The sequence below is a fragment of the Sinocyclocheilus rhinocerous genome, unplaced genomic scaffold (assembly GCF_001515625.1).
Source record: "Sinocyclocheilus rhinocerous isolate Xijiao unplaced genomic scaffold, SAMN03320098_v1.1 scaffold170, whole genome shotgun sequence".
Taxonomy (NCBI): Eukaryota; Metazoa; Chordata; class Actinopteri; order Cypriniformes; family Cyprinidae; genus Sinocyclocheilus; species Sinocyclocheilus rhinocerous.
This window is the reverse complement of record NW_015639772.1, coordinates 259,136-266,492: the sequence shown is the minus strand read 5'-3', so window position 1 is coordinate 266,492 and position 7,357 is coordinate 259,136. Positions and strand designations below refer to the sequence as shown.

Below are 7,357 nucleotides of genomic sequence, written 5' to 3'. Positions count from 1 at the left end.
AGCAGCTTGTGAAAGGCAACCTGATCTTCTATGAGGAAGACCTGAGAGATTGTGGCATTGATGAGACAGAAGCATCAGTGTACTCAGGATTGTGCACTCAGATCTTCAGAGAGGAGTTTGGCTTGTTTCAGGGGAAAGTCTTCTGCTTTGTTCATCTGAGCATCCAGGAACATCTAGCAGCTCTATATGCACACCACTCCTTTACAGACAAGAATAGAAATGTGTTTGACCAAACCAAACAAAGTGTCTTCTCTACATTTTTAAGATGGATGAGTTCATTATCTGGCCTGCATCAGAGAGCTGTGGATGAGGCTTTACAGAGTAAAAATGGACATCTGGACCTTTTCATGCGTTTTCTTCTGGGTCTCTCATTGGAGTCCAATCAGACTCTTTTACGAGAACTACTGACACAGACAGGAAGCTGCTCCTACTGATATCAATCAGGAAACAGCTGAATACATCAAACAGAAGATCAGGGAGAATCGCGCTCCAGATCCATCAATCTGTTCCACTGTCTGAATGAACTGGGTGATGATTCACTGATGCAGGAGATCCAAGATTATCTGAAATCTGGAGAAATAAGAGAAACCAAACTCTCCTCTTCACAGTGGTCAGCTATGGTTTATGTGTTGCTGACATCAGAGCAGAAGATGGATGTTTTTGTTCTAAAAAAGTTTATTGGATTCCAAAATACAGCAGATGAAGTTCTTCAGAAGCTGCTGCCTGTGGTTAAAGAATCCAGATCAGTTCAGTAAGTCACACTGAAAACATTCACTACACTGATAAAATATGATCACATTTATCATTTTAGCATGTGCTTTCTTAAAACTGGCAGACCTGCTTATAGGGGCTGTTTTCTTCCAAAGTTCTCCACTATTTGCTGATGTAGATTTGATCACTTGTGTCTGCACTATTGCCCTTTGTCTTGCTCAGTTGGGCCTTAAAGGGTTACTCTACCCCAAAATGAAAATTTTGTCAATCACTTTACCCCCATGTTGTTCCAAACCCGTAAAAGCTTCGTTCGTCTTTGGAACACAATTTAAGATATTTTGGGTGAAAACCGGGAGACTTGTGACTGTCCCATTGACTGCATAGTAAATTACACTGTCAAGGTCCAGAAAAGTATGAAATTAGTCATCAAAATAGTCCATCTGCCATCAGTGGTTCAATCTGAATTTTATGAAGCGACGAGAATACTTTTTGTACACAAAGAAAACAAAAATAATGACTTTATTCAACAATTCGTCTCCTCCGTGTCACCGTAGCGCCATGCGTACGCTCTTCTGTGTCAGCTGCACCACACGGATGCGTTTTCTACGTTTATGTATGCCTTGATTTGAACGAAAACAGCTTCTAGTGTTGTCAAAAGACCCGGTACTTCGGTACCAAGTCAGTACTAAAAAAATTAAAACGTTACAGTACCAGGTTTTTTTAAGTACAGGTGGTACCGAGTACCCGGTTCTTGATGCGCTATCCGAAAGGTGCACAGATGCGCTCTCTTTATAAAAGGCAGATGGACTATTTTGACGATGTCTTTCATACTTTTATGGACCTTGACAGTGCAATTTACTTGGCAGTCAATGGGACAGTCACAAGCCTCCCGGTTTTCATCCAAAATATCTTAAACTGTTTTCCGAAGACGAACGAAGCTTTTACGGTGTTTGGAACGACATGGGGGTAAGTGATTAATGACAACATTTTTGGGGTGGAGTAACCCTTTAAAGGTTTTATATGGAACATTTGAGAATCTATTATTAATGACTCCCAGTGGTCGTTATGTGCACTGCAGCCAAATTTTTTTGAGTGAGCGCTGTCCAAAATGGATCATGTGAACAGATGAAGTAATTAAAATTTATAGCATATAGAAAGTTTATATTTGACTCTTCAGAGTTGGCATAAATGTCACATCCATTGACATGATGATGTTTATGTGTATGCTATAATGTCTTTTTGAATTACATTTGTAGTTCTCACATTTTTTATTTAATTTCAGCTGGTGTCTGTTCATTATGTATGTTCTTTATGCTCTACAGGTTGAGGGATTGTGGTGGATAACACTGCAACCGGAGTTTTTGAAAATCTTCACCCTGGCAGGAGTTTTAAAAAATTTTCAGTTTCAGTGACCTGGTGCAGCGTTTGCGTGTGGACGAATGGCCAAACATTTTTTCTTCCCGTAAGAGTGGGTGCAGCCATTTGTAAATTTTATGGGTATGACTTCCGGTCTCATCCGCATCCAGCTATTTTTAGCTGTACAAAACAGCTCGTTTTGCTGCTTGATATTGCAAATTGATGTGTCTTACCATATTATTTTAATGTATTACCTTAATTATGAGCACACTGGTTTGTAGAGCAAACAGTGTTACTGTTTACTGCACGTTGTTATTCTTCTCGTTATTTCCCTATAGCGGATAATGATCCGGAAGTCTCACCCATAGGCTTACTTCTGTGTTGAGGAAAAAGGTGGATAGACAGTGTTATATCCATTAAATAAAGCAGATAGTGACCCCAATGCAAATTTGTGATTGACTGTACATTTTCGCTTATTATATGCCTACTTACCAAATAAATAACAAATGGACATAAAACTTATTTTATAAATGGGAAGAAATATGAGATAAAAGTAGAACAGCTATGTAGAAAATATTGTAGCCTGAGTTAATGGTTAATAAAAAAATAACGTTTACAAATAATAATCAATAATAATGATCAACTATATAATAATGTTTGGTTCATATCTTTAAAAAAAAAAGTCAGTGCAAATCTTCAAGCCTTCAAACTTTCAGGCTAGGCTTTCACAAGCCAACCTAAAGTTAATTGCATTTCATCCAGCAATTATTCATTTACAAATTAAGCACTGAACATAATGATAAGCAACATGTAGAAGCGGATCTGAACCTTAGACTGGAGCTGTTGATCGTGTCGTGGATTAAGTCTCTCTCTCTGATTGTGAAGTTCCTGTTTATCTGAGCTGTAGATCCTGAACTGAGAGACTGAAGAGTGTCATTGTTCTCTACAGGTTGAGGGATTGTGGTGTGACATATAAAGGTTGTGCTGCTCTGGCCTCAGCTCTGAGATCAAACCCCTCACACCTAAGAGAACTGAATCTGTCTGGAAATGAACTAAGATTCTCAGATGTGAAGCTGCTCTCTGATCTGAAGGATGATCCACATTATAAACTGAAGACACTTAAGTGAGTAGTTATGATTAAAAATGTTAATTTTAATTGGTTGCTATTTAGTGCTATTAACCCTTTCCCTGGTGAGTTTAAAATATTCTAGCGGTCCCCCCAGACTGAGTTTTTTTAAGGCGACCATTATTTTAGAACCTTTCCCCTTACTGTTTCCATGGCGACGCATCATGCTTGTCAGGTGACACACTGCGGCCACAATAACACTGTTTGACAGATGGATTGCTTTTATTTCCTTTTTTATTTAAAATATTCACAAACTTGCTTACCATGTCATGAACAATCTGATATTCCGATTCACAAATATGTGTAAATGTGTATTTTTTTTGTTGTTTAAAAACCTTTATAAATTATCTTGATCGTGATCTGTAACGTGAGATGGGCGCAGCCATGTTTGTTCGCGCCGCAGTTCAGAGAGTCCTGTCAGTGGATTTACGGCACGTTAAAGGTGGGGTAAGTGATTTCTGGTAGCCAAAAGCCCTATTCGGACGGGACTAGTTTTACAGGGGGTCGTAAGAGAAATTTGTGTTTCACAGACGTACTTGGTGATTTGAATCCTATCCGAATCTGCCACGTCTGTGTTTTTCTCACACAACCTCTGTAATAATTCCAGAGCAAATTACCTACTGTTCCCTCGCGAGAACAGTCTCTCGACATGGCATTAACGCCTTGGGGACTCCCTTCCTTCCTAACCTACCTGAAATCTTGGCCCGGAGGAACATCACCCTCGGTGATTTCTCTCGGCAATGTCCCACCGCCGCCAGCGAGCTGCTGGTGGGATGATAGTTGCACGTGGGCGACCGCGCAGAAAGGCGCGATTCACCCCACCCCCCTCCCCCCGCTCTCCGTTGAGCTTTGGAGAAGATCTCGTTCGGTGCGGCGGGGGATGACGACGATCTTGATGAGGCGATGTCCCTAACAGCGTCCGAAAAGGACTGGGCCCTGAAGTGGAGGGACACGCCGCGTTCCAGGATGAGCTCGTCCGGATTCTCACCAGGGCCGTGAGCGATCTCGGTCTAGAGTGGGAATCCCCCGACGAACCAGCTAAGAGCAAGCTGGATTCGTGGTTCCTTCACTCAGGCCGCCGAGCTGCCGCTCCGAGGAAGCGAGCCCCATTCCTCCCCGACTTGCACGACGAGGTTGCTAAGGCGTGGGCTGCGCCCCAATCGGCTCGCACTCACGCTGGCGGGTCGGAGATTTTCACTAAAGTTGACGGGGCGGAAGCTGAGGATATACGCGCAATTCCACCCGTCGAGGAATCCATCGCCGCGCACATCTGCCCCTCCTCTGCCTTCCTGAAGGCGGGTGCTACGCTGCCATCAAGGCCCTGCTGTCTGACTGCACACGTCGCGGACAGAGCGTACGAGGTTGCTAAGGCGTGGGCTGCGCCCCAATCGGCTCGCACTCACGCTGGCGGGTCGGAGATTTTCACTAAAGTTGACGGGGCGGAAGCTGAGGATATACGCGCAATTCCACCCGTCGAGGAATCCATCGCCGCGCACATCTGCCCCTCCTCTGCCTTCCTGAAGGCGGGTGCTACGCTGCCATCAAGGCCCTGCGGTCTGACTGCACACGTCGCGGACAGAGCGTACGCCGCCTCGGGAGAAGCGATTTCGGCGCTTCATACGATGGCAGTGCTCCAAGTTTTTCAGGCACAGCTGCTGAAATCCCTGGACGAGGGTGGGGCGGATCCCGAGGTGTTTAAGGATCTATGCGCGGCGATGGATTTTGCACTTAGAGCCACAAAGAAGATGGCCCAGGCGATCGGACAGAGCATGGGCTTACATGGTGGTGCTCCACCGGCATCTGTGGCTGACACTCACTGAGCTTAAGGACGTGGACAGGAAGGCGCTGCTCAACTCTCCTGTATCTCCATCCGGCCTCTTTGGAGACGCAGTGGAGGCTATCGTGGAGCGCATCTCAGAGGCACAGAAACGCTCCAAGGCGATGAGTCCCTTCCTGCCACGCCGGGCTGAAGCGCAGCCCCCAGCACGTAATAGATCCTCATCTGCTTCCAACCAGCCGTCAAAGCGGCCCCCCTCTGCTTCCGCTTCATCGGCGCCGGACCCAGAGCCTTCTGTTCGCGCCAAAACTCCGTGGCAGAGGACACCAAAGAGGCGTCACAGCTTCAAGAAGGGCGGCCGGGCCCGCCGTGAAGCGTCCGAGATGTTCTCGCAAAGTCCCCTTGGCGGTTGCAGGCGACTACGAGAATGTCTGTGTTGTGCATGTTCAAAATGCAATAAAATCTGTGACATCCTCACAAAAAGAGCTTTTTTGTCCTCCTCCAGCGATAGCAGCTTCACACTCGGCCGTGAAACCATCAATAGAGTCGGGCTTGCAGCTTCCCCGTGTATCTGGCAATGCTCATGCCCCTGTGTCAGGTGTCGGATCCCCGCAGCTCACTCTTGACACCTCGCACATACGCACATACGCACATACGCTCATCCGTGTCGCTCACACATTCAGCTAGTGCTGGCCGGTATGACCAAAAATTTATATCACGGTATTTTTCAAAATTATACCGGTTTCACGGTACATGACGGTATTTTTTTTTCATGCATGACCGGGTCATACGAGATTTAATGTCCGCTCTGAATGCATTCAGGCTGGGCCGTCCCGTGGCACTGAAGGAATATCAGAGGCTCTTGGGACAGATGGCGGCGGCCGCGACGGTGTCACCTCAGTCTGCTCTATATGCGCCCCCTCCAGATATGGCTGAAAACACAAGTACCGAGAAGGGCTTGGAAAACGGGCTGTGCCCACGTTGTGGTCACTCGCAGATGCTTGAACGCGCTGAAACCATGGCACAGTGAAAAGGGACCCCTTTCAAACAGTGTCGCGTTCCGAACGTTGTTTAAGTGACATATACCGGTATTGCGGTATTTAAAAAATTCATATCATAACAAAAATAAACACCGGTATTCGGTATGAACCGGTATACCGCCCAGCACTACATTCAGCAGAAGACTCGCGCTCCCCGTTAATCGGCGAGGCACGGCCCTCGCTAACAAACAGCGCTCCCACTCGTCCCGTGAGCTTTCTGAACATGACCCCGGTATACAGCGGCGTTGCTCAGAATTCAGAGGGTGAGGCGCTCCACCCTCTGTGTCTTTTTGCGAGCGCATGGCGGTCCATTCCGGATTGGTTGCGGAACGTAATAGAGCACGACTACACGCTTCAGTTTCGGCGCAGACCTCCCCGGTTCAATGGTGTGGTCATGTCGACAGTTCTGGCACACAACGTGCCAGTGCTGAGGCAAGACATTCTCAATCTCCTCGCGAAACACGCGATAGAAGTGGTCCCGCCAAGCGAGAGAGAGAGCGGGTTTTACAGCCGGTACTTTGTCATCCCAAAAAAAGATGGTGGTCTCCTTCCAATCTTAGACCTGAGACCCATCATTTTCAAAATGACAACGCTAAAGCTGATACTCGCGCAGATTCAACCCGGAGATTAGTTTATTTCGGTGGACCTGAAGGACGCATATTTTCATATCCAGATCGCCCCTCTTCACAGGCGCTTTCTGAGATTTGCGTTCGAAGGCATAGCATATCAGTTCACGGTGATGCCGTTCGGGCTAGCGCTGGCGCCGCGTACATTTAACAGTGAGGCTGATCTGGGAACGGTTCGGGAAAGCGGAGGTAGACTTGTTCGCGACAGAGGAGAACACGCATTGCCCTCTGTTCTTCTCTCTGTCACGCTCTCCCTAGGCGGGTACGCATTCACGATGCCGTGGCCGAATACCTGTCTGTATGCGTTCCCCCCGCTGAAGATTTTGTCACAAGTGCTGCACAAAATCAGAGAGGAGAAGGCGTCAGTGTTATTAGTCGCTCCGTACTGGCCGAACAGGCCTTGGTTTCCCGATCTGCTGGAAATACTAATGGCTCCCCCGTGGCCGATCCCGCTGAGATGGGATCTCCTGTCTCAGGCGGACGGCTCGGTATGGCACCCCAACCCCGAATGGTGGAAACTTCAGGTGTGGATGGTGTGCGGGAACTGGTAAACCCGGACTAGTTGTCTCGCCGCATGATGGACACGATTACGGAGGCGCGAGCCCCTTCTACGAGACGCCTGTACGCTTGTAAATGGGCAGTGTTTGAGAGATGGTGTGAATCGAATGGTCGGGACCCAGAAAACTGCCCCATGTCTGACATTCTGAATTTTTTGCAACAA

General features: G+C 47.2%; 1 pseudogene; it reads left to right on the top strand.

The window, feature by feature from the left end:
* The window catches only part of LOC107751820 (protein NLRC3-like), a 25,604-nt pseudogene that overhangs the window by 12,347 nt on the left and 5,900 nt on the right, over window positions 1–7,357 (top strand).